The sequence below is a fragment of the Peromyscus californicus genome, unplaced genomic scaffold, assembly GCF_007827085.1.
Source record: "Peromyscus californicus insignis strain IS unplaced genomic scaffold, ASM782708v3 Scaffold_20__1_contigs__length_68692818, whole genome shotgun sequence".
In the NCBI taxonomy this organism is placed as follows: Eukaryota; Metazoa; Chordata; class Mammalia; order Rodentia; family Cricetidae; genus Peromyscus; species Peromyscus californicus.
In genome coordinates, this window is record NW_026294503.1 from 32,742,032 (window position 1) to 32,766,777 (window position 24,746).

Consider the following 24,746-nt stretch of genomic DNA (forward strand, 5'->3'; position numbering starts at 1 on the left):
ACCAGGCCCCCTTTTCCGCAGGAAAGCCTAGTTTAAGATATTTGAGTTGCATCAGAGAAGCCTCCTTTGCAGTAGATGGTGATTAATAGAGACCACAAATGGCCAACATGCAGAGCCTAAGACATTGTGGAGTGATCAACTCTAAATGGGACATCTACATCACACTTCCTATCCCTAATGAGCAGGGATCACCACAAACCAGGGGCAAAAATATTGTAAGATCCACAAGAGATAGATGTCAGGAGTTGCTGTGACTACATTCATAAGACCCGCGTAAGCTCAATCGAGCCAAAATTCTAGCATGGACAGAGGAGGGGCTGATCCTTAGTTGAGGAGCTATTGGCAATTGATAGCTTCTGGGTGTGGGAGGGTCATTTTTCTTCAGCTATGTGGATCCTGGTAGGATACCCATAATCCAGAGTCCAGTAGACAGTCCTACATCCATGTGCACACAGGCAGCACTAAGTGGACCAGTGGATGAGAGAGAGAGAGAGAGAGAGAGAGAGAGAGAGAGAAGTTGGGAGGGAAAATTGTTAGAAGGATAGGGGAGGAGTTAGAGGGGGATTGGGATATAGATTTGATAAAGCATATTACATGCATGTACAAAATTCTCAAACAGAAAAATAATAAAACCATATTCAAGAAGAAGCTGTGTATTGGTTACTTTTGTATCACTGTCACCAGACTTGACATAAACAGAGACTGATCTGGGCTCATAGCTTTGGAGGGCTAGACTTATCATGCCAGGAAAGAATGAAGGAGAAAAGTAGTTGACGTTGTGTTAGTCAGGACACACAGAGAGACTAACGCTGCCTCTCGGCTGGATTTCCTCCTTTTCTATTTGTTTAAGCAGTCTGGGTCCTCAGCTCATGGGAAGGTGCTGCTCACATTCAGCATGAGTCTTCCCTCTGAATTACTCCCCTGGAAATGGCCTCTCAGACGCACTTGGCTGAGGTGTGCCTCACTGTCTCAGGTTTTTTCTTGTTGCTGGGATGAAACACCCTGACAGAAGCAACTTAAGGGAGAAAGGATTTTCTTGTCTTCCTACTCCAGGATACACACAGTCCATCATTGCTGGAAGTCAAGGCAGCAGGAACCTGAAGCAGCCTGCAACGTAACATCAACAGGCAAGAGCAAATAGCAATGAATGAGTGAATGCATGCTGGTGTTCAGTTCACTTTCTCCATGCAATCCTCTATGCAGTTCAGGATCCCATGCCTAGAGAATAGCACCACCCACAGAGGCAGGGTTTCTCACCTCAATGAGCCTAATTAAGACAATCCCTCAAATACATGCTCATAGGCTAATCCAATGTAGACTGTTCATCGCTGATACTTCCTAGTTGATTGTAGGTTGTGTCCAAGTGACAATTAAAACTAATCTTATACTCACCTTCCCTTAGGTGCTTCTAAATTTAGTCAATTTGATGATGAAGATCAGCCATCAGAGGTTGGGAACAAAGCCCCAGGAGATGCAGATGGCTGTCCAAGCTGGGAATGGCTCCCCCAAGCTTAAATCCTCTTTTCCCACTAAGAATTAGGCTGGCACTTGTGGACACTGGATGACAGATTCACCAGAGTGAGCCAACATGTTCAGAGATGTGTTAGGATGGTTACGACCTCTATGCGTGTTAACTACTGGTGCTGGTCTGATACTCGGGGCCCTGCAGAAGCTGTCACCTGCTGTTCCTGAGATGGAAACATCCTCCCTTTGGTTCTCTGGTGTCAACTGTTTCTTGACAGATCATCAAGAGCTATAGAACATAGATTCATCTCACCTCAGTGGAGATGGAAAAGGAGAGTATTCTTTCAGAGTCCCCTTGCTTGGAGGTTAACTTTTCTCTCCAAAGGTTTCCAACCCCTAGTTATGCACGGGTTTTATGTATCTACTTAGCTATGTCACTATAAAATATCACACGTTTTATATCAATGATGGTTTTCTAGTTTGGTTCTCACAGTGACCTTTGCTGTATTGGCTGTAGCCCCATCACTGCCCTGTCCTCGAGGCATGGGTCTGCCTCTCTGCCGTGCCTTTCTCACACCTCTCACCTCCACCCTTGGCTGGGAGTCATCCATGTCTCCACCAGAGAAGTGGACAGGACCCACCCAACTGGCTTCTCATATTACCTCCTCTAGCCTCATGACCTTTCCCTACTCCTTCCTCCAAAGCAAGCCTGCCTGGCCAAACCATCTGCTGCCTCCCCTCTGGAGTTTGGGATCTTTACAACCAGATAAGTCATGTTCCCATTTATGATAGCAGCATAGTGTCCGAGGCTCAGGAGAAGCTCTGAAGGTCATCAGTGAATGGGAATATTGTCAGGTGGTGCTTGTTTCCTTGGCTGCGTCTAAGCCAGTGGTTCTCAACCTGTGGGTCATGACCCCTTGGGGAGAGCTGCATATCAGATATTTACATTACAATTCGTAGCTGTAACAAAACTACAGTTATGAAGTAGCAATGAAAATAATTGCATGGTTGGAGGGGGTCACCACAACGTGAGGAACTGTATTAAAGGGTCTCCGCATTAGGAAGGTTAAGAATCACAATTCTAAGTTGATGAATAGGGACCCATTCTGGTCAGCTAAGGACTGGACTTTTGTCCCAACTGACTTCTTAGTGTAGTAGATGGAGATCATTGCGAAGGAGTTATTTGGAGTGGCCTTGGGGACCAGGGAAGGAAGTAGGATTGAACCAAGATTGGATGGGAATGGTCCCAGTCCTGCTCTGGCTGCCTGGAACTCTGTAGGACTGAGCTGTTGGCTCTGCAGACAGCGGTCATATGGAGTTGTGCCAAGGTAGTGAATTTGTTTCCTGCCATGAACTTGGTGGTTCAAGACAGTAGAAATACATTGTTCCTCAGTTCTGGAGGCTGAGAAGCTAAGGCTAAAGGTATTGCCTGGTGCAGTCTCCTCTGTTCCTTCCTGTATTCTGGGAAGAAAGAACTCAGCCAAGACACATAATTTAAGCAGAAGTTTATGTCACAAAATGTGTGTGAGTGTGTGTGTGTGTGTGTGTGTGTGTGTGTGTGTGTGTGTAGAGAAAGAGAGAGAGAAATAGAGACAGATGGACAGAGAGACAGAGAGACAGAGACCACAGCAGGCTAACCTGAAGGATCAGGTAACAGCCTATTGGGTTCTGCCTTACAGATTTTTATGATGACTTGTGAATATTCATGAAGCCATTGACATATTCATGGGAATAAATTAACCCTTTTCCTTCTCAAATCACAGCGGACCATATATCTTCCCACAATCCTCTTGAACAGCCCATGGATGTCATAAGTGCCATACCAATCGGATTCTCATGGAGCTGTGGTCTTCTCAAGATGCAGCTGTTTCGTACATATTTAGAAGTGGGAAAGTGCCCAGTGCTAGTTTCCCATATTATCAGGAAGAACATTCAGCTCAAGGGTGTTTAATCAGAAGGGGGCATCTGCCTGTCAAGAGATAGCCACTAAAATGCAGCTGCAGTTTCTTTGGCTTTCTAGTACCTAACTCCCTTCCTATCAGGCTCAAAGATGCTGGCAGGGCCGTGTTCCCCTTAAAGCTTTAGAGAATATTCCTGAAAATTTTGCCTGCTGTTATAAAAGGTTCTGGAGGAGATGTTCAAGACAGATGCTGAGATGAATCGCTGGGGAGTAAAGAATTTATCAAAAAAAGTTATTATTAATTCCACAGACAGACAGAGAGACAGACAGACAGACAGACAGAGCAAGCCATAATAATAGGACAAGGGCTCCAAAGGGAGTTCAAACCCCAGCATTAGAGATGAACAGCATGGCAGGGTCTCTGGGGAGGACTCAGAGCTCATGAAGCAGAAGAGGAAGTCACTTCTTATACATGTGGATGGGGGAGGCATCTGATGTCACAGCATCACAAAATGAGCTTCTAGCCAGGCTCTCTGATTCCCAAGCCAGATGAGTGGCAGGGAAGTGGGTAGGGAGCAGGATGTGTAGCGACCAGTACCCGCCCCCCTTTATATATATAAACTCACTTTCCAGGTGAGAGATTCTGGCACCAGAGTCTGTTAGCTAGGTACTCACAGATAATGCCTCCTGTCAGTATCTGTGAAGAGGAACAAGGATGCTTGCTGCATGAGCAGCAGCTGATTCTAGCTCTAATATTACATTATACCACTCTTGCCTTGTCTAGGCACTAGTACCTGGCAGAACTCCTTGTCATTCTTTGGATTTCAGATGCATCGTCCAAATCTGTGTCTCCATAGAAAGCTGGAAACAATTGCCTCTGTCTCTGTCTTTTTGGATAAGGACATGGGTCATATTGAATCAAGGTTCCATCCCACTTGATGTGATCTTATCATAAACAATTCTATTTGGAACCACAGTATCAAACAAACCCCGAGGTATTGGGAGTTAGACCTTCCATCGTACCTTTATAGAGGGGATACAATTCAACTCACATCAGTTAGCCAGGTATTTATGCCTTGTGTCCATTAACTATTGCCTGTGATCAAGCAGTGACCTCAGACAAGGAGACTATGAAGTTGCTGAAGGGGATCACAGAGGATGACTCTCTAGGACAGTGCTCCTGGCAAATGAGATTGTGTGCCCTATCCTGAAGGTGAGTCAGGCAGACAACGTGGGATAGAGCCCACTACATGAGTTAATTGGGAGTTGGCTCTCTTGGTTTGCTTGTTTTTAATTTACACTGCGTATTAAAATTTGGGTCAAGTGCGTTCTGTTTTACTCTTCTGAGCTCTGACGTTAGGTTCCTGGCTCTGAAGCTTGCATATGCCTGCCTCATCTTGGTGGCTCCATTGGATGTGAAAGATGCAGCCAAGGTTGCTGCTGACAGTGCTTTTGTGATCAGAGAAGAACAAGGCTCAGGATGGAACTAACAGAGGAAAAGATGGGACTGAGATGGAAAATAGTAAATCTTGTTGACAGCCATAGGGGGTCTGGATCAAGTCTTTTTGAAGTCCTTTCCAATTGCCAAATTTTTCATCTCTTTTAACTAGTGCATTCCCTTTGTCATTTGGTTCAGATATATGTAGGTGTTGCTGTCTCTTGGAACTAAACCATTGTAACTGGTTTGAGAAGTTACAGTAGTGTCCAGAAAGTAGGAAGTAGCAGATCAAATTTAGCAGCCTTGGACTCAGACCCCCATGCCACCAACACATCTATCCCTCAACATTGAAACTAGGTGAAATCCAGGTAGAATGGGGACCAGGGATGGCCTTAAATGGACGCAGCAATCCATAAGCATCCCTATGTAGTATAGGTGACTGAAGTCTTATAAGTCATACCTTTGGAGCTTTAATGACAACTATGTCTGTCGGTTTTCTGATACTGTGACAAAATGCCCAGGACAATGAGCTTAAAAGAGGAAAGGTTTGGTTAAGCTCTTTGTTTTGGGATGCTGGTCTACGGTCACTTGACCTTTGTCAATTTGGTCCTGTTATGATGGCATAGGACACATATTGACAGTCACCTCATGGTGACTAGGAAAACACACACACACACACACACACACACACACACACACACACACACACACACACACATATCACATCACAGAGAGAGACAGAGACAGAGAGATAGAGAGACACGCAGAGAGAAACCTATTATCCTAGTATACTCTCTAAGGGACCTACTTCCTTCCACTAGACCTTATCTTCTGAAGTCCTTATCACCTGATAGTGTCATAACCTGGTGGCCAAGCCTTCTACACATAGTTCTGGGGTGTGTGCGAGAGCCCATCTACAGCCAAGGCCTAAAGGGTAGGATAGATAGTTCTTTGCTTATTCATGTTAAGCCTTGTGCCATTTCTCCTTTTTTCCCTTCTTTTCAGCTACTGTCCCCTCACCAGCTGCTTTTCTAGCTCATTGTCCAAGATTTTAGAACCTTCTTAGTAAGATACAGGTGCTTGTAATTAGCTCTAGCTTCACAGAGTCCTGCAAGAGTGGGGTGAAATGAAAAAACCACTATGTAGTTGTCTCACACCTGGGAGTCACAGGTTCAAGCACAGCTATAAACGATGATGAAGTTCTCTCTTCCTCTCAGAACATCATTGACCCCTCTGTACTCATGGCCATTTTTGGGCGGTGGGGTGGGGAGTTTTTGAGACAGAGTTTCTCTGTGTAACAACCCTAGCTGTCCTGGAACTAGCTCTGTAGACCAGACTGACCTTGAACTCATAGAGATCTGTCTGCCTCTGCCTCCAGAGTGCTAGGGTTAAAGGCATTCACCACCACCACTCAGCAGTCATAACCGTTTCACTGAATGATGCTGGGTATGGACACTTTTAGTGTCCATATTTTCTTTCTACTTGAAGATATCTTTTCCCTGATAATGTACAATCTTTATGTCTTTACTGAGGATAACCCCATCACGATGGATCACCTGTACAATTTTTGAAATCTTAGACAAACGAAGAGATATCTCAATCACTAAAGTCAGCCTTAAGCATGAGGACCTGAGTTTGAGCCTCAAAACACACTAGAAAAAGGTGGTTGTGGGGTCAGAGAGAGAGAGAGCTCAGAGGTAAAAGTGCTTGCTGCAAAGCCTGAAGACCTGAGTTCGACACTTGGGACCCATATTGTGGAAGGAGAGAACTGATTCCCATTGCTTGTTCTCTGAGCCTCACAGGCCACCATGACATGTGCATAGTCTCACACACAAGTAAGTCTTAGACAAAAGTAGCCTGGGGCTATAAGTTTTGCTACACACCAGTAGAAGTTGGTGTTAGAAGAAAAAAAAAGTGAATCCAAGCTGTCACTGAATAGCTATGTGGTTTGGGGAAGCCCCCTTAATCTCTCTGGGACACTACTCTTGCTGAGAAATTGAGAAAACAATCATATTAGGTCAACTAAAGCCCACTAGTGATAGCCAAGTAGATATCCCTGATGCTTGTGTGAAGGGTTCTGGACAGATGTGATCAAGCTTTGGACCTTGTGGAGGGAAAATACCCTAGGTGGTCCAAGGGACCCTAGTGCTGACCCTCAGTGTCTTCATAAGTCAGGAAGAGATTTGGTGCAGAAGAAGGGAAATCATGAGGGATGGGGGGATATCTCAGTGGGCAAAAGTACATGCTGTGCAAACCTGATAACGTGAGTTCAAGAAAACAAAAGAGAGAGAAAGAAAGAAAAGAAAACTCCACATAGGAAGCCAGATAAAGGTGAGTATGATGGCACACGCATTTAATCCCAACACTCAGGAGGCAGAAGTAGGCAGAAATAGGCAGAGCTCTGAGTTTGAGGCTAACTTGGTCTACAGAGTGTGTAGGATAGCCAGGGCTACACAGAGAAACCCAGTCTTGAAAACCCAAAACCAAAACAAGCAAATGAGAGAAAGAAAGAAAGAAAGAAAGGAAGGAAGAAGGAAAGAAAGAAAGAAAGAAAGAAAGAAAGAAAGAAAGAAAGAAAGAAAGAAAGGGAGGGAGGATGGAAGGAAGAAGGAAGGAAGGAAGGAAGGAAGGAAGGAAGGAAGAAAGAAAGAAGGAAAGAAAGGAAGGAAGGAAGAAGGAAAGAAAGAAAGAAAGAAAGAAAGAAAGAAAGAAAGAAAGAAAGAAAGAAAGAAAGAAAGAAAGAAAGAAAGAAAGAAGGGAGGGATGGGAGGGAGGGAAGGAAGGAAGGAAGGAAGGAAGGAAGGAAGGAAGGAAGGAAGGAAGGAAGGAAGGAAGGGAGAGGCAGAAGCACAGTGTGCCTGCGATCTCAGCACTGCACTTGAAATGGGAGGCTAAGACGGGAGAATCAACTGGAAGCCGAAGGCCAGCTAGACTGGTGTGTGCAGCTGCACAAACAGCAAGAGAGACCCTGCTTCAAAAACAAGATGGAAAGGTGAGGACCAACTCCAGAAAGCTGTCCTCTGGTCTTCAAATGCACAACATGGCACATGCGTGTCTACCACTTTCACACACACACACACACACACACACACACACACACACACACACACAAGCATGCCATACTCCCCCCCCCCAAAAAAAAAAAGAAAAAAGAGGGGCCTGAGGAGGAGGAGGGAAGGTATTATGACCACAGAGGCAGACACAGTGATGTGACTTATCACAGCAAATGCCACCACAGCTGTAAGAGGCAGGGGGCACATTCTGTCCTGAAGACAGCTTGATGTTAGCTCAATGAGATTGATTTTCAGATTTCTGGATTCCAGACCATGAGAGAATTGAACTTCTAGTGTGGACAGACTGCTTCCAGGCTGCTGTGATGCTGCATGTACCCTGGAACCTAATATGATAATCACTAGCACATGTGGGGAGTCCTCCCCAGAATCTCCTCCTCAAAAGAAACTTCTAGAATGCTTGATAACATTCAGATTCTGGAGTCCCAGCCTAGATCCCCACAGCCAGAATCACCAGCAGAGGCCCTGGGCAGTTGTGACACCAACATACACGTGATCTGGATCTCTAGCTTTGGCTGCAGCACCAAGGTCACCTCCCCTTTGGGCCTGGGGCACAGAGCAGGAGGCTGGAAGAGCATGGAAAGGAATCTGCCCAATGAGGTCAGCTGCGTGGGCCTAGTGTCTGGGCTCACACAGCCTCTCTCATCCTTACTTTCTTCTGTGTGTGCCAACACAGCATGCACACATGTAAACCCCCAAACAGCCATGCTCTCCAAGGCAAAGGAGGATGGCCTGCACATTTGACTCAGTGGGTCACCTTCTTGCTCCCACCTTATGTGAGCGTGTGCCCAGGTGAGCACCTTGTGAGGTCAAGAGCGGGTTCCCTTGGTTCCCAAGTGTTCCCACTGTGGCACAGGGACATCTCACGGATCTGAGGCTGCCACAGGGACTGCTGACATGCACGTTGATCATAATGTAAAGGGAACAGATTTCCCTATGGGATGTGTCCATGCTGCAAAGTCACTGGATGCTACTATAGCACAGATTTGTCGAGCATCAGCTAGGAGCCAGGTGTTAGCTTAGATACTTAAAGCATCAGTGGAGTAGCAAAAAAACAAAAACAAAACAAAACAAAAAAACCCAAAAACAGCCGGGCGGTGGTGGCGCACGCCTTTAATCCTAGCACTCGGGAGGCAGAGCCAGGCGGATCTCTGTGAGTTCGAGGCCAGCCTGGACTATCAAGTGAGTTCCAGGAAAGGCGCAAAGCTACACAGAGAAACCCTGTCTCGGAAAACCAAAAAAAAAAAAAAAAAAAAAAAATTTCAAAAACAAAAAACAAAAAAAAAAAACCCAAAAACACCATTCTTGTGGAATCCATCACAATCTAAGTAACAACCAGGCCACGTGGTGAGTGAACAAGGAAGTAACCAGCTTGCTCACTGGACACCAGCGTGATGGAAAAAGAAAATATAGAGCAGGGAAGGAGACTCTGTGTGTGTGTGTGTGTGTGTGTGTGTGTGTGTGTGTGTGTGTGTGTGTGTGTGTGTCTGTCTGTCTGTCTGTCTGTGATTGAAGGGATGCTTCAGTTACTCCCCACCACCCCCAGTGTAACCTTTCAGAACAGTATGGATTTGTCCCTTCCCAGCCTTACAGTCTAGGGTGAGCTCAGTTGAACGTTTTTCCAGCTCTCTGTGAACTGGCAAATCCGGGCCTTTGGGAGTTTCCTTCCCACCTGTGGAAGTCAGCATGTGAGAAGTCTGATACTTATGGGAGGCTGGAGTGTTCCTCAAAAGGGAGAGATACATGACCAGAAGATGTCGTCTTGGTCCATCCGCCCCAGCCAGTGAGGGAGCTGGAGATGGTACAATACAATCTTCAGTCAGCCCTGTAGAGCGTATGTGTGGTTTGTCTCAACTCCACCCTCTGAGCAGCTCAGAAGCCTTCCAGAGTTAATTGTGATTCCCGGAGACTGCATAAATAAGGTAGATACGCAGTTTGACTCCTGGAAGGTAAGTCTCCCCTGACGTCACATGCTCTGTTATTTCCCTAAGGTGCCATTCTGTCCCCAGGGTCCCACACAGAAATAAAGGGCTGCGAGCTAGGGGCTGAGTCACCAAACTGGTATCTGATTTAGAATTCCCTTGGCCAGAGCCCTGGTTTCACTTCTGCTCAGTTGCAGCTGGGGCCTTATGCTTAGCTCCTGGAATAGCAGCGTGGTACCAGCCAGTACAGCCCAGGCCTTAGCAGACTGTTACCACTACTGATTCCTTTATCTTCCCGAATGATAATGGCTTTGTGAGGAGGTCCCACCAGCCTAGAGAAAGACACTGCAGTTCCAAGGTATTGGTGCAGCTTAGAGCTGTTCTCTGTGCCTGCGAAGTAGCTGGCCAGTCATTTCCAAAGTGTCCATCTAAAGGCTGGACCTTAAGAGAGATCAAGGGCCTAGCCCTCAAGTGTGGGTAGAGAAATCACAGGTCATACACACCACACACGATTCATGGCACTTACTTAGCCTCTAATTTCTTACAGAGCAGGGTGCAAGGTGATGAAGGTAGGCTCAGAGCAGGCCCCTGCCTGGGGGATGAGGAGAATGCTGATGAGGACCTTCCAGGGGGCAGGAAAAGGAAGCTGGATTATAATACAAATATATTCTGATGGTACAGAAAGACATTCTGGTTTGGCCAGAGAATAAACTTGGAGGGGAAAAGGCAGAGGTAGAGGAGGCGAACTGGTGTTTCCAATTGCAAAAAGCTCTGAAAGTTTCCCTAAGTGAGACACCTGAAGTAGCCTTCCAAATCAAAAGAAAGGCCCTTCCTTTGCTCCATCTCCATACTTAGCACTCACTCCACCTGGTCCATCCAACCCAGACCCCAAACCCCAAACACAGCAAAGATGCTTCCCCTTCCGGTCTTAACCTGTCAGTCAAGTTGGCTCCTGACTTTCTCACCGTGACCAGGGAGTCCAGCTGCAGTTCAAGGCTTGCTCCCTTTAACCTGATTTCAGCAGGACAGGGGCTTGATAATGGGTGGCCTACCCCCATATTCCTCAAATGGGAACTAGGACCCTGAGAAGGACACACAGCCCCAGAAGTCAGGGTTCCTAATAGTGTCCCTCATCTCTTGAGGTCATCCAAGAAAGATGGCATCAGCCTTCAAATGCTTTCTGAACATCTCGCCTCAATAAAAGCCGGGGCTGACTTTGCAGCAGCTTGCCTCTCATGGTCTGTGCAGCCAGGGACCCTGGATGTGTCTCTGTGTCTCCCTCGCCTCATCCCCCTCATCTCTGAATGAGGGGCACGGATGAAGCAGCTGCAGCATGCGGCAGGCTCTGGAGCTTGTTGAGTGGTCCCTATCATTATCATTCTTTAGGGCTCTGGACAGTTCTGCGCTCCCTCCGGTGTGGTGTCTGGTCTCATGGCCCTGAGGCCTGGGAGATTAGGGGCCATCTCACCTGCAGGGAGGAGTAGGTCCCAGGAGAAAGCTGACACCCTTTATCAGATGGCTCAGAGCACAACCACCCTGCAGGTATGCAGGCCACACAGGCTACCCTGCAAGCTAAAGTCCAACCACTCCTCTATGGAGTCTGACTGACAGATAGGAGCACATGGGGGTGGGCATCCTCAAAAGAACAGAACAGCAGTGAAGCCGTATTTCCTTATCCCTGGTCATTCCTAGACCACCTCATCTCTGCACCCCTGACCTCTCTTGGGCTGCTCTTCCCAGCAACTCAGATCCAAACCCTTCAGGGACTTCCTGGAAGCTTCCCCAGACTCCAGTGGCTTCTGGATTCTCCTAAGATCCACTGACCTTCCACACTGAGGACTTAAGTCTTATCACTTAACACCATCATTATCCATGGAGCAGGAGCCACCCAAGAGCCAGCCTTATCACTGCATGGACACCGGAATTATAGTCATTTAGGCGCCTGCTTCTTGCCTTGCCTGGAGTCTTCACTCTGTTTTTAAAAGCATTTCACTCTGGAAGGCACTACTTTCCCCAGGGCTGGCTAAGGTGGTTTTAAATCACAGGTTGGGAACACAGAGCAGGACTGCTGAGGAGAGGGGTACGGAATTGAAAGAGAATGATAAGGGAGAGCAGAAAGTAGGGAAGAACAGAGAGCCAGAGAGAGCAGGAGGAAGGGAGGGGTAGAGAGGGCGATTGAAGGAGGGACAGAGGAACAGAGAGAAGAAAAGACTGAGGAGGGAAGAAGAGAGGAGGGTTATAATGGACAGCAGCAACAGGGCCTACTGTGGCTGAAGGTGGACCACAGCCAGCCTGGCAATCTAGTTTTAGGGGAACATTCTAGGCTCCGGCAAGTGGCCCCACTGGGAGGCCTTCTTATGGATGGTGCAGGGAGCATTGGGAGCTGTCCCCAGGAGGTCAGTGCCCCTGCGGAGCAGAACTAGTCACACTGGGAGCAGACCCAGGCAAGAGGCCAGATCCAGTTCTAGGAACGGCTTTGACTGGGAACTCCAGGGTGACATTGGGCCAACAACCGGGAGCCTCGCGTTCCTGTATTGTGAAACAGTACATCCTCAGAGACAGGGCTTGTGTGCAAGCCTAGCCTGGGTACCAGGTGGGAGCCAGGCATGGGGGCAGAGCTCTGAAAGGAAGACTGAGAACAGCCAGGGGCTAGGTCCTGTACGTGCATGACTGGTGAGGTTCCTTAGGGGACCCCAGGACTATGAAGCAGGAAGGCACAATGCAGTGGAGAGGAGCATATGCAGGACAAGTAAGACCAGGGATCTAGGATGACTGTTGGGGAGTCTGCGGGTGGGAAGGTGGGCCGATGCTACAACCTCAGCTCTTCTGAGCCCAAAATGGAATCACAGGCACACATGTCTGAGGCCTCTCCCTTCCCATCTCAGGCAGTCTCCAGCCCCAGGGAAATCTAGCAGCTCACATGACCAAAATACAGAAGGACTAGAAGATGCAGGCCAGGCCAGATTCAGGCACCATGATATTATTCTGTTATTCGCTGTCTTCAGAACATTCCACATGTGCACGCTTGTGTGTTTGTGTGCATGTGTGTGTGTGTGTGTGATGTATGTGTATATGTGTGTGTTTGCATGTACATTCATGCATGTGCACATGCATGTTGTATGTACATAGAGTAGATGCATGAATGCATGCATACAGGCACGTGCATGTGTGCTGGGTGCATGTGTCACATGCTGTGCTCTGCTTCCTCTTTGCGGTCCTCAGGATCGGGCACACTGCCCTCAAGCAGTCACAGGATAGGTTTTGCGGCAGCCTTGGCTTGTAGCCTGTGGGCAACAGATCCCGGGAGAGCAGAATGCCACTTTCTGTAAAGTCAGCAAAGCCTTGGGGACCCTCCCTGGGCTGATTATTATATAGCTGGTGATGGGTGCTCCCAGGAGCCAGAATCATGGCTGAATTGGGTCCATGCCTCTCCTCAAAATAGAAGCCTGTGTCCTCACCCCAGAACAGGGAATGTGCTACCTTATATGGTAAAAGGACTTCAAACAAGCCTGTTTAAATTAAGGGTCCTGAGATGAGGGCATTACCCTGAGTCACTCTGGTGGCCACTGTATGAGGAATACTTCCTGTATGAGGGAGGTTGGCAGAGGAGATAACCACAGGTCCTCGACTGCTGTCCTGCTTGCAGACGGAGGAAGGGTGCTGAGTGGACACGTGCAGGGGCCCCCAGGAGTTGGAAGTGGCTAGCTAGTGGATCTCCATGGAGCCTGCAGAGGGTAGATGGTCCTGGCCAACATTTCTTTTTTTCAAAACATCCCCTTCAAGCAACTGACCCCTCCAGAGCAGTGAGGTAACACATTTGCATTGGTTTCAGTCACCCACAATGTACTGAACAACATAGGGATTAATACACCCTGCTCACGGGCCATTCTCTGGACATCTTCCAGAACCTCTGATGGCCCAGGCATGAGGTGGTGGGCCCTAGGGCAGAGGGAAGCTCCTTTATTAGAGAAAAGGCTAAGGACTGGCCCATGGGAAGAAGACTGAAAAGAATCATTGTGTGCTGTCTTTAGATGATATTTAAGAGCAGGTGAGATAGATTATATGGAAGAGGGCTCTTTTTAAAATATAGAGTATGATGTAGTCCAGGCTGACCTCCTTGCAGTACAGCTGAGGATGACCTTGAACTTCTGATCCTCCTGCCCCTACCTCCCGAGTGCTGAGGTTACAGGATTCCACTAGTGCCTAGTTTATGTCTTTGGGGATCAAACTCAGGGCTTTGCTCATGCTGCATAAGTACTCTACTGTTAAGTCTCAAACCCTGGGACAAATGGCTGAGGTACCCATTTAACATATCAGAGTGGACCTGGCCACCAGGTTCTCCTCTCCCAGCATCCCTCAGTCCCTACCTGTTGCATGGCATACCCTGCCGTCTACCCAAAACTCTCCAGCCAGGGTCTGGCCTGCCCTTCCTCCAGAGGCTCTTCCCTATATAATCCAGACATTTTGGTTACCTGCTCATTTTGGACCTTTTCCCATCTAGGTTGCTGCATTTTGTTCCCCTCTCCCCCCTCCACTCTCCCACATGGCCCACCTCAGTCTGGCCATGTCCACTTTGGACTCTCCCAGGTGTCTCCGCCTCTGGCTATGCTCTCCCACCAAGCTATAATTAACTTTCTCCTCCACCATACCTAGGAGCAGTCATGGCCTTTCCTTTCTTTTTATTTCTTTTGTTCGTCTACTGAGAAACTGGGTAACCTCTCGGAACTGGTATTGACCATGAAGGAGCAGGAGTTTGTCTTGGTCTCCACATGTGTGAGAAAGCCTTCTCCCACCCTTAAGACCCACACGTCTGTCCTTTCTTCTACGCCAGGCACCCTCACTGAAACAGCTGGCCACCGTGAAAACTAACTGCAGAAAAGCCTGTCTCTCAGCCTAGCTGCTCTCCGGTCTTACAGATGTGTGCCCTCACCTTGCTGCTGACAGAATCTTCATCGATTTTCTGTGCAGCAAGGGAGAGAGCGGGTACACCTCAGGTGCTCACACCTGAGAACCGCTGGAATGTTGTGTGCCAACCCCTGCCCTGCCGCCGGTCTGACAGAATGCTTCTCATCCACTCTGCCTCCACTGAGCTAGGGCGGATCTGATATCCCGTTCTGCAGCTTGGGGGAGGAAAGGTCACCTTCGAGGCTGCCTCTAATGCCTTCCTCCATTCTGTAGCTTGTGGGCTGAGGTGAGGGTGTGAATCTCCTCAATACTGTTTGGAACCTCTGTTGCCTTACTTCCTTGGGACCTTCCCAGCACTCACCTGGGATGTGAACACCCCTCCCCACATTGCCTTGTCAAAGCACCAGACCTCATGCTCTGGGCAAAGGGAAAGGCATGAAGATTTTCTTGCCAAACCCCTGCTATTCATTCCCCTTCATTCATTCAACCAGCATTTCCTGAGGAAGAAGTTAGGGCCCAACCCAGGGTTGAGACAATCAGGCAAGTGAGCCATGGAACAAAATGATGGGTGACCGTGCCTGAGCTAGTTGGGAGCAGGTTCTGTGTCATACAAAAGGGGACGTGGCACTCCCATCGTGTCCCTCAGACTGAGCACCCATGAGGCAGAGATGGAACACAAAGGAGGAATCATCAGCCTCCAAATCCTACCAGGGATCACAGGTGGGCTTTACCCTCCTCCAAGCTGAGGAGCCCCCTTTCCCATTAAGAGGACTTTGTCTCCCGCATGGTTTATGGCCCAGGTCCCCAGAGACAGGCGGAGACAGCTTAGGCCTGTCTTGAAGATCTGCAAGTCCGCACATGAAAAGCAAGATCAGACAGTCCCGCCCAAGTCGCCCCTTTCCAGGAGCACCATGATAGAGTTAGAGAGTGTCTCTCTTGCTGATCCAGCTCTTGACGAAGTGTGTGGGGGCAGGGGGAGGCGCGGGGGTAATGTGGTTCAGCTCCAGAACCTCAAGGAGGCCCTTGGTTTGTACTCTGGGCTGGGTGTGCTTGTCCTGCTGACCCTGTTTTACAGCTGCCTTCCCATGGTGGTGGAAGGCCATGGGACTGAGGACGCAGGAGGGAGGTGGCGCTAGAAGCCACACCCGATCCAAGACAGACGTGCAATAGCTCACACCCCTCCCAGAAATCTCTGTGCGGGAAGGAGACTCGGCTTACTCAGCTTGGCCAGATCTATGAGTGGGCGGTAGGGGAGGAGCGGAATGTGCAGCCTGCAACCTGCACCCTAGAACTTTGTCCCCAAACCAGCGGGCTTCTCTTTCTTCTCAGCATGGGCCTGGCAAGCTCCTCCCACCTCTTCAACTCTGTCCCTCTCCTCAAACCTAATCTCTTGGCTTGGGGCTATTGGGTGGAAGCACTTGCAGAATAAAAGAAACCTTTCGCCTTGTAGGTGGTTCTGCATAGGTATGTGGGGAAACTGAGTCTCAAAGCAGTGGTGCTGGAGCAAGGGTCTAACGTGTGTATCTCCCCTACCCTGTGATGCTGGGTGGGGTGTTGGGGGGAATCACAGATAGACTCAGTTCCCTTTTGCCCATTTTAGAGAAAAGGGAACCGAGGTAAAGGAAAGGGAGGTGACGGTTGATGGGGCGGGGAGAAAAGACAACATAATCGTTTCTTAGGACTCGACCATGGATCTTGGCATGCCCATGGTGGGCAGCGTGTGTGTGTGTGTGTGTGTGTGTGTGTGTGTGTGTGTGTGTGTGTGTGTGTCTGGTGCTGCCTGGCTTTCCTGTGACAGCTCCTGATGCCTGTGGCTTTGGAGCCTTGACATGTGGCAAAGGAGTGGAATTTTTAACTTTGTTTCTGTCCGCTCAATTACATTCATGAACCCAAGACACCATGACTGCTAAGGCGGTATATTGCAGGGCATACAGCCTACACTCTTCCTCTCAAGTTTGGAGAAGTCAAGAGACTTACAAAGCTCACACAACCCAGAAGTGGCAAAGCCAGAGAATCAGAAACCAGGAGAGCTAGGATTTGAACCCCGGCATTCGGAGGCTAGATTCTGAAAGCTTTCTCAATGGGGGAACTACCCTCAAAGATATAAGATAGTCTGTATTTACTCAGGCCTGACTCCTGTCACTCAGTATCTAGAGAGTACATTGGTTTCTGGGTGAAAAGTTTCTGCACCCTGACAAGCCTCTCTGCCAATGCAGCAATCCAAATCAAACCGAATCAGACCAAATTAAGAAAAGCCCAGGTTTAATGGGTAAAGCACTCCTGGATGATTTTCCAGCCCCCCAGAGAGGAGACAGGGGAGAGAGACGGAAAACCAAGTGTCTGTTTTCTGGGGTGCAGTTTAAATACCCCGTGGGAGTAGTCTTGAGCATCTCTGGGGGAGGAGCGACGTTTGACAGGCTTGAGACAGGGCAGGGTCTGGGGAGAAAGATGGGGGAGGGGAGTCGAGATGGAGCTTCCACCAGAACATCCCAGACTCTTTGGGTATATGGGTACCAGGGGCTGAGGTGGAGTTTTCTCCAGAACATTCCAGGCTCTTTGGGTATATGGGTACCAGGGGCTGAGATGCAGCTTCCACCAGAATGATGGGTGCTAGGGGGCCCCTGGGAATGATGGGCTTAAGACGTTGGTTGCCAGGTGAGAGGCGGAGGAACTATCTTGGGTGGAGACCAGAGAAGGGAGTCAGGGGCTGAGGCATAGATAAGTACCCAGGTTGAGAAATACCCAGAACTCCCCATGTGTTGGCAAGGAAGTAACCAGAAATAAGTCACGGGGCTTGGAGAGAAGCTAGGCTGTGCACTGCTAACTCAACAAGGTGTGAGCTTGGGGAGGGGGTGGGGTCAAGGCCAAGAACTCCAGGAGGTGGCCACTCTGCCATTCTGTGGGGAAAAGGACCCCATGGAATACACCTAGAGGCTAAGGCTCATGTGGGGAGCAGGGGGTGCATGGAGAACCCCCCCATCCACCTTCCCAGGCAGGCCACCCAGGTTCCAGCATGATTGAGTACTTGATGGCCAATGATGGGCTCACTGCTTAGTTCTTAAAGCTGCAGCAGATCGATGACAGCACGCCCACCTTGTCAACAAGGCTTCAACCAAAATAACAGCCACAGGGAAAGTGTGGGGCTGGTACCTCTCCCCTCTTTCAGAGCGGGCAAGTTCTCTAGAGAGGAAACAGATTCTGTTTGTAAAATACTGATTTGCTTTGAAGAAAGCTGAACATAGTTTTAGGGATCTAGAGAGATAACTCAGTGGGCAGGAGTGCTTGCTGCCTGAGTTCAAGTCCCCAGCCCCGTGTCAAGAGCAAGGTGTAGCTGCACAGGACGCCTGACACCCCCACAACCAGTGCCCTCCTCTGGCCTCTGCATGGGCATGCCTCTGTGCACTAACCTCCACCATCCCATGCCCACCCACAATTTCGCCCTTGTGAAAGAACAGGTAGAAACACAAAGTCCAGAAAGTCAAGGTCATCCTCCACCGCACAGTGAGTTTGAGACCAGAGCTCCAGGACATCTTGTCTCTCTACTCCCAGACCACTAAACCAAAACACACCAAAACAAACACCACAAAAGAGATATTTAGAGGAGCTGCAGACCAAAGGTGGAAGCCACCCACGCTCCTCCTGGCGCGCCCTCCTGGGTTCTTTAATTCGCCCTGACGCTGTCTCGCAGTCACTTCTGTATAAAACCTGAATTCGTTTTCCTGACAGTCTCTCTCCTCCCCTCAGAAAACAGGCCTCCGGAGAAGGGATGTTCTGGGCTCTCGCTAACCATGGAAACCGTAGGGTCCAGATTGTATCTGGTACAGAGTAGGTGGTCAGTAAATTTCTGTTTGATGGCTGAACGGTAGCAGTCACAGGAAACACGGAACAGTAATAGGAGAGCTGAACAGAGCAGAAGTAGATGGAGCTGCAGGCCAGGCCCCTGGGGAGGGGTTCCGCACGGAGAAGGTCAAGGTCTGCTGAACCCTTGTCTCAGAGGGTTTGCAAGATATCAGCCAGGATGGGTTGGTAGCTGTTGGCTCCAGGGGCTTCCTGGCTCATCTCCTGTGCCTAGCACCAATACTTCTCCCCACTCTACTCCTCAGCCCCACTCAGATCCTAGTTACACTGAAAAAAAAAAAAAAAAAAAAAGAGTCATTGTTTCCTCAAAACTGGTCCCTGCAGAAATCTGGAAGCCTTCAGAACCAGAGTGGAAGGGCACACCAAGAGGCAGGCCACAGTAGCGGACGCAGATGGGCACAGCTCAGGTCATCTAGGGGCCAGATCAGCCAGACCTCCTACACACAATAGTGAGAGCATGTCACCAGACCCCACAGAAGGAATTCCCCACACCAGAGTGCCCACCTGCTGTGATGACCTGTCACTGTGGTTCATCACTTGGAACAAACGTACCAGTCTTCCAAGGATGCTGAGAGCTGGAGAGACTGTGCAGGAGGGAAGGAGGTATTTTCTTCTCAATTTTGCTGCAAACCTAAAAACTTCCCTAAAAATAAAGCCTATTTAAAAGCAAAGGATTAGCCAGCACATCAGGAATTGTTTATTTACTCCAGGGTAGGGAGGGGATGTGCATGAGTGATCATACATGTGGAGGTCAGAGGCCAATGTCCAGTGTCTTTTACCACTCTCCACTGTATTTTTTGAGACAGTCTCTCGCTGAATCTGGAGCCCAACAAGTCAGGGAGACTATCCTCCACAGAGTGCCAGGGATCCTACTGTTTCTAAGATTACAGGAATACACCAGCTGGACTGTGGTGGTACATGCTTTTAATTCCAGCACTTGGGAGGCAGAGGCAGATGGATCTCCAAGAGTTCAAGACCAGCTTGGTCTACAGAGCTAGTCCCAGGACAAGCCAGGGCTACACAGAGAAACGTCGTCTCAAACGACAAACAAACAAACAAAAAGATTACAGAGGTGACACCCAGCTGTTTTGTGGGTGCTGGGAACCCCAATGTAGGTCCTCATGCTGTGCAGCAAGCATTTTAGTGACTGAGCCGTCTCCCCAGTCGCTTATCTATTTCCGTGTCTCAGCCACACAGTTATCATCCCTGACACACAAATGGGTGATCGCAACCCTTTTTTCTCTTTACATCCATGGTTCGCAACACGGCAAGAATCTCGTGCAGACCTGCATGAATGTCGAGCTGTCAGAAGGGTTTTTAACTGGCACAGAATGGGGAGGGCAGGCAATGGCAGTCACTGTCATCTGAGTGTCTGCAGGGGTGTCTCAGTGCTGAAGCTATTCATAACTTGCCCTCTCTGAGGACTGTCTCTGGGAACACAGCAGAATCTGTATCCTGCCATGTGACCTACAGCTAGAATGACTGTTAGGGACCAAGGGCCATGCAGCCTACCTTCAGTGGCCCGGTGCCCGTGGCCACGTCATCACCAGCCATCAAATGCGACCCATTTGCACCATTCCCGTGAGTTGCATATTCTCCCTATGTCATGCACCTTTAAAAGGTCCCTGCCACCAGGGCCCATTCTCTCTATCTCACTCTCCGTCTGTCCCTGTCTCTCTTTCCTGTCCCTGTTCTGAGGTGGCCTTTCACACATCCCCAGTAAATTTCTTGTGTGAGAGATCTGCTGTGTGGTGTGATCTCTGTGACATTCCTTGGCCCCATCTGTTGAGAATCTCTGCTCTGGCTCCACTCCTCCCATGCCAAACCCCACCCTCAGCGCACCAAGCGACAGCTCCTCCCCTGGAGCTGCCCTTTCCCAAAGAAAGCCTGCCTGCCAAGCAGCAGCTCCTCCCCTGGAGGGTATTAAGGCCCCCCTCCTCAGGAGCAACATGGTGGCTTCTCCTCCGGGTTTCTCCTCATCCCCTGGGACCACCTGGGACCACCCCTGGGAATGCTTTGCTCAGATTAAAACCTGGACTTTAATTTGGCCTGATCTGATTTATTGCATAGGCTGAGAAACCCCATATCGGGGTTCAGAAACTTTTCATCGTCCACCAAGGTATTCTTTGCGTTAAACCCTAACAATGACTATGTTCAGTACTGACAAATGCCCTGGTGGCCGACCATCTTCCTGGCAACCAGGAGGACAGAGAGGATCCAATCATGTCACTCCTGAATCCCCAGTAACGACACAGTTGTAGTGGATTTAAATCCGGTGGTAGTCACTTTATAGCTGTGTGTCTCTGAAGTGACTTCACCTCTCTGAGTTTGGATTCCCTCATTTGTATCATTATTTGCTTACAGGGATATGAAGCAGTGATCCTTGCTGATTCGGTGTGGTGCCAGCATGAGCCGGGAACTGGAGCAAATCACCAAATTGATAGTCTCACAACCCTCCCTCCACGTCGTAAGCACTCTTCTCAGCCCATCACACCACAACCTCAGAGACTCAGTGCTCCAGAAACCAGTTAAGTGGAGGCTGAGCCAGGGCCCTTGGGTGCAGGATTTATTTTGGAAGGAGTCACCCTCAGGCTGGGAGGAGGGGACTGGGCCCTGAGGCTGACTCCAGGCCCCAGAACTCAGGTCCTCCCCACCCCCCAATCCCCCCTGTAAACAAGGGCAGAGCAGGCTTGATGACCTACCCTCCCCGTTCTGGCTCCAACTAAGCTGTTTCCCAGAAAAGCTAAATGTCATGATCTAGAATACCAACCCAAATCCAGCCCCATGCCTGTTTTTGTAGCCCCAGAGAGCTAGGAATGGTTTTTATGCTTCTGGAAAAAAAAATGTATCAAAAGAATAAAATTTTGTAGCATTTGAAAAAAAAATGACATAGAATTCAAATGTTAGTGTCCAAAAAGTTTTACTGGAATCCAGCCACGCCCACTCATTTGCATGTCATCTAGGGCAGCTCTTGGGCTCCTCACCCTCTGGCTCTTCTTGGAAAACCCAGCTGCTTCTTGCCCTGGAGCCATTTCAGTAGACCAGTTAGTTACCTGCATACAGACCCATGGTGTCAGCTTCGTCCCACCCTGGGAATACAATGCCTGAGAAAACAACTTCGAGAGGGAAGGTTTATTTTGGCTCACGATTTCAGACTGTTTAGTCCATGCTGAGCATCAGAGTGCTGGAGAATGTGGGGGAGGCGCTTCCTTACCTCCAGGCAGATAGGAAGCAGAGAGAATAGAACAGAAGGAGCCTTCCCCAGAACCCATCCCCTGCAACCAAACAAGTTACACACACACACACCACCACCACCACCACCACCACCATAGCTTATTCAAGTTTTGGATCAAGGTCAGAACCTACCCAATGTAACCATTTCTGTATGGACATGCCCTCACTGACACATCTTCCAGAGTCTCCCAATTCTTTCAAATTGACTAGGAAAAGTAAACACGGCACCCTATTTCACAGGAAGTCACTTCTGAGGGCAGGTATAGGGAGGGTAAGACTTCAAAAATAATTGAGTCTTGTGGGGAGTGGGGAGTAAACACAGTACAGCCTCTACCATTCCCCTCACCAGATGGAAGGCAGACTGCAGGAAGTCGGGAATCTGGACCACTGTAGTGACTTTAGTATCTGCAAACTTTATGTTAATTAAGAAGCGCTGTTAGCATGTCAGGATGGAGCCTTGGCTCTAAATGTACAATAACACTCGAGTTCATCCCTCCAGTGACCATGCTGGAGAGAGCTGGGCAGCTTGTGCACTACACAACCTCAGGGCATGCTCTTTGTGTCATTGTTGTCCATATCTGTATTGATAAAGAAATTTTTCTATAGCAGGGTTTCCCAGTTCCTGCAAAGGCACAGAGTGGCCATGGGTGACACTGCTTCTTAGCCTCCATTTTTTTTTCTTAAGGATGGAAGTGGACCTTGGGACATAGTGGGCACTCCAGTCAAACAGAGTGAAAGTGGAAATAAGCTTTTCTCTTGGACCTTACACTAGAGTGTGAAGGCCTTGAGGGCAGGGTGTGCTCTGGCCCAGTCACTCATGTGACTGAGGTATTCAGTTTAATGAAATAAACAATTCACTCATAGCTTAAGCTCTTTGTCCCTCCCTTCTAAACAAGTCTTCTTCACATGTCACAGGGACTTGGAAGCAGGACAGCACATTATTTTTGAACAGCCGTGATCTTTTTTTTTTTTTAACTTTTTTGTTTGTTTGTTTGTTTTTCGAGACAGGGTTTCCTCTGTGTAGCTTTGCGCCTTTCCTGGAACTCACTCTGTAGCCCAGGCTGGCCTCGAACTCGAAGAGATCCGCCTGCCTCTGCCTCCTGAGTGCTGGGATTAAAGGCGTGCACCACCACCTCCGCCAGGCTCAGCCGTGATCTTTTAATGGCTTCGTTACCTTTCTCTGGTGAGCCTGCTTCTCAGTCCTGTGGAATAGACTGTTCTAGAAAGAGGGAATTTTCTATTACCTCCAGCTGCTTCAGTTTCGTGAGGTGTCACTCTCTTCCTGCTGGGAGCGCTATTACAGATGCAAGGGCTTAGCAGAGGCCTGTCAGTGGGTGCTCAAAGTCACGTGACCCCCTCTTCTCCTCCCTAAGATGAGTGGGCTCATTTTCTCCATAGCAGCCATCAGCATTCCTACTTCTTTGGGGGGGGATTCCAGCTACAGAGGTGGAGGAAGAGAAAGTTGAATGGAAAAGGGAAAGGAAGAGACCTCCTCTAGACCAGGTGCAGGGCCAGAGCAAGCAGCCCTCAGCCAGGATCACTGGGGATGGGCACCTGCTTCATCCCAACAGGTGCAAGGATGTGTCAGGCCACCCGCAGAAGCAGGGCGGAGGTGTCTATTGGGAAATGTCCTGCAGGGCTTCCTGGGTTGCAGGGCTGTAGGAAGCCCTGAGCTCCATGGAGGGCTGAATGGCTCTTTCTCTCTGAAAACAAATGCTGGCTTTGTTTGCAGATTTCTTTGTGTCTTTGCTTTCCCCAGGCACTTTCTGGCTCTCCTCCCCCAGGCTCAACCTCAGGCAGGCCACTCTGAGAGCCCAAGCTTCCAGAATTTCCGGAGCTTGTTCCTCAACTCAAGCCAAGAGGAGAGAGCCCCTGGGAGCCAAAAGAGGAGAGAGGGCTTTCCCTATCCAAGTGCAAAACTGGCCTCAGCTTCCACAGCTCCGGAGCTTCTAGGATTGGCTCTGCTTGCAGAAGCAGACCCATGCTCCCACATTCAACAGTGAATACTCCATATCAGTGGCGTATTCAATAGTGACAGGGTGATTAAATAAGAAAAGGGCTTTATGTAAAATGACTGCCTACCCTACGCAAATGCAGATGGTTCTGAGTGCAGTTAAGCCGGGCAGGCCAGGTCCATCAATTGCATTGACATTCAGGTACTTTCACCTTACAGAAGGCATGTCTGAAGGTAATCTCATCATAAATCGGAGAGCTTAGAAAACTGAAACCTACCTGCAGAGTAAGGACAACACTCAGGGAGCCAGCGGCAAGGCCAGGTGCCATGCTGGGCTTCACATGTAATCCTCCAGCCAATTCTACAAAGTAGACATAATTCATTGATTCTATCAATGCCATCTCCAGACCCTTCAAGGGCCAGCTTTGCTGGCTGGAAAGAAAAACTTGAGGCATAGAGCTCAGTGCTTTCCCAGCTCTGTGGCCCAATTCGAACCCAGGCCTGTCTGGACTATCTACACTCCTGCCTCTGGGATCAAGCTCAGCAGGCTTGTCTCTCAGTCAACTCCCATTTGGGACTTCTTTCCCTGTTTTGGAAAATAAAAGCATGAGTACTTCCTGTCTACTGGGTCTGCCTCCCCAGAAGAGAAGATTTCCTTCTTAAGACACCTGTGGACCACTGCCCTGCGTGTCTTCTCATCAGCTGAAGATTATCTCAGGCAGGCACTGCTGGCATCTTAATTTCAGAGATGGGGCCACTGAACCTCGAAGCAGTTAGGAAACTTGCCTAGGGCACCACACAGCTGAGAACTGGGGCTGGCCCAGAACCTGCTCTTCTTGTAAAAGCACCACACTACTGTTCACACTGAACTGAAACAGCCTGGAGGCAAGGAGAATATTGGAGAGCAAAGTCTGAGGTAGGGTGTGTGTGTGCGTGTGTGTGTATGTGTGTGTGTTGGTAGTCATTGCACACATGTGCTCTCTGAAGACTCCTTGCTCAT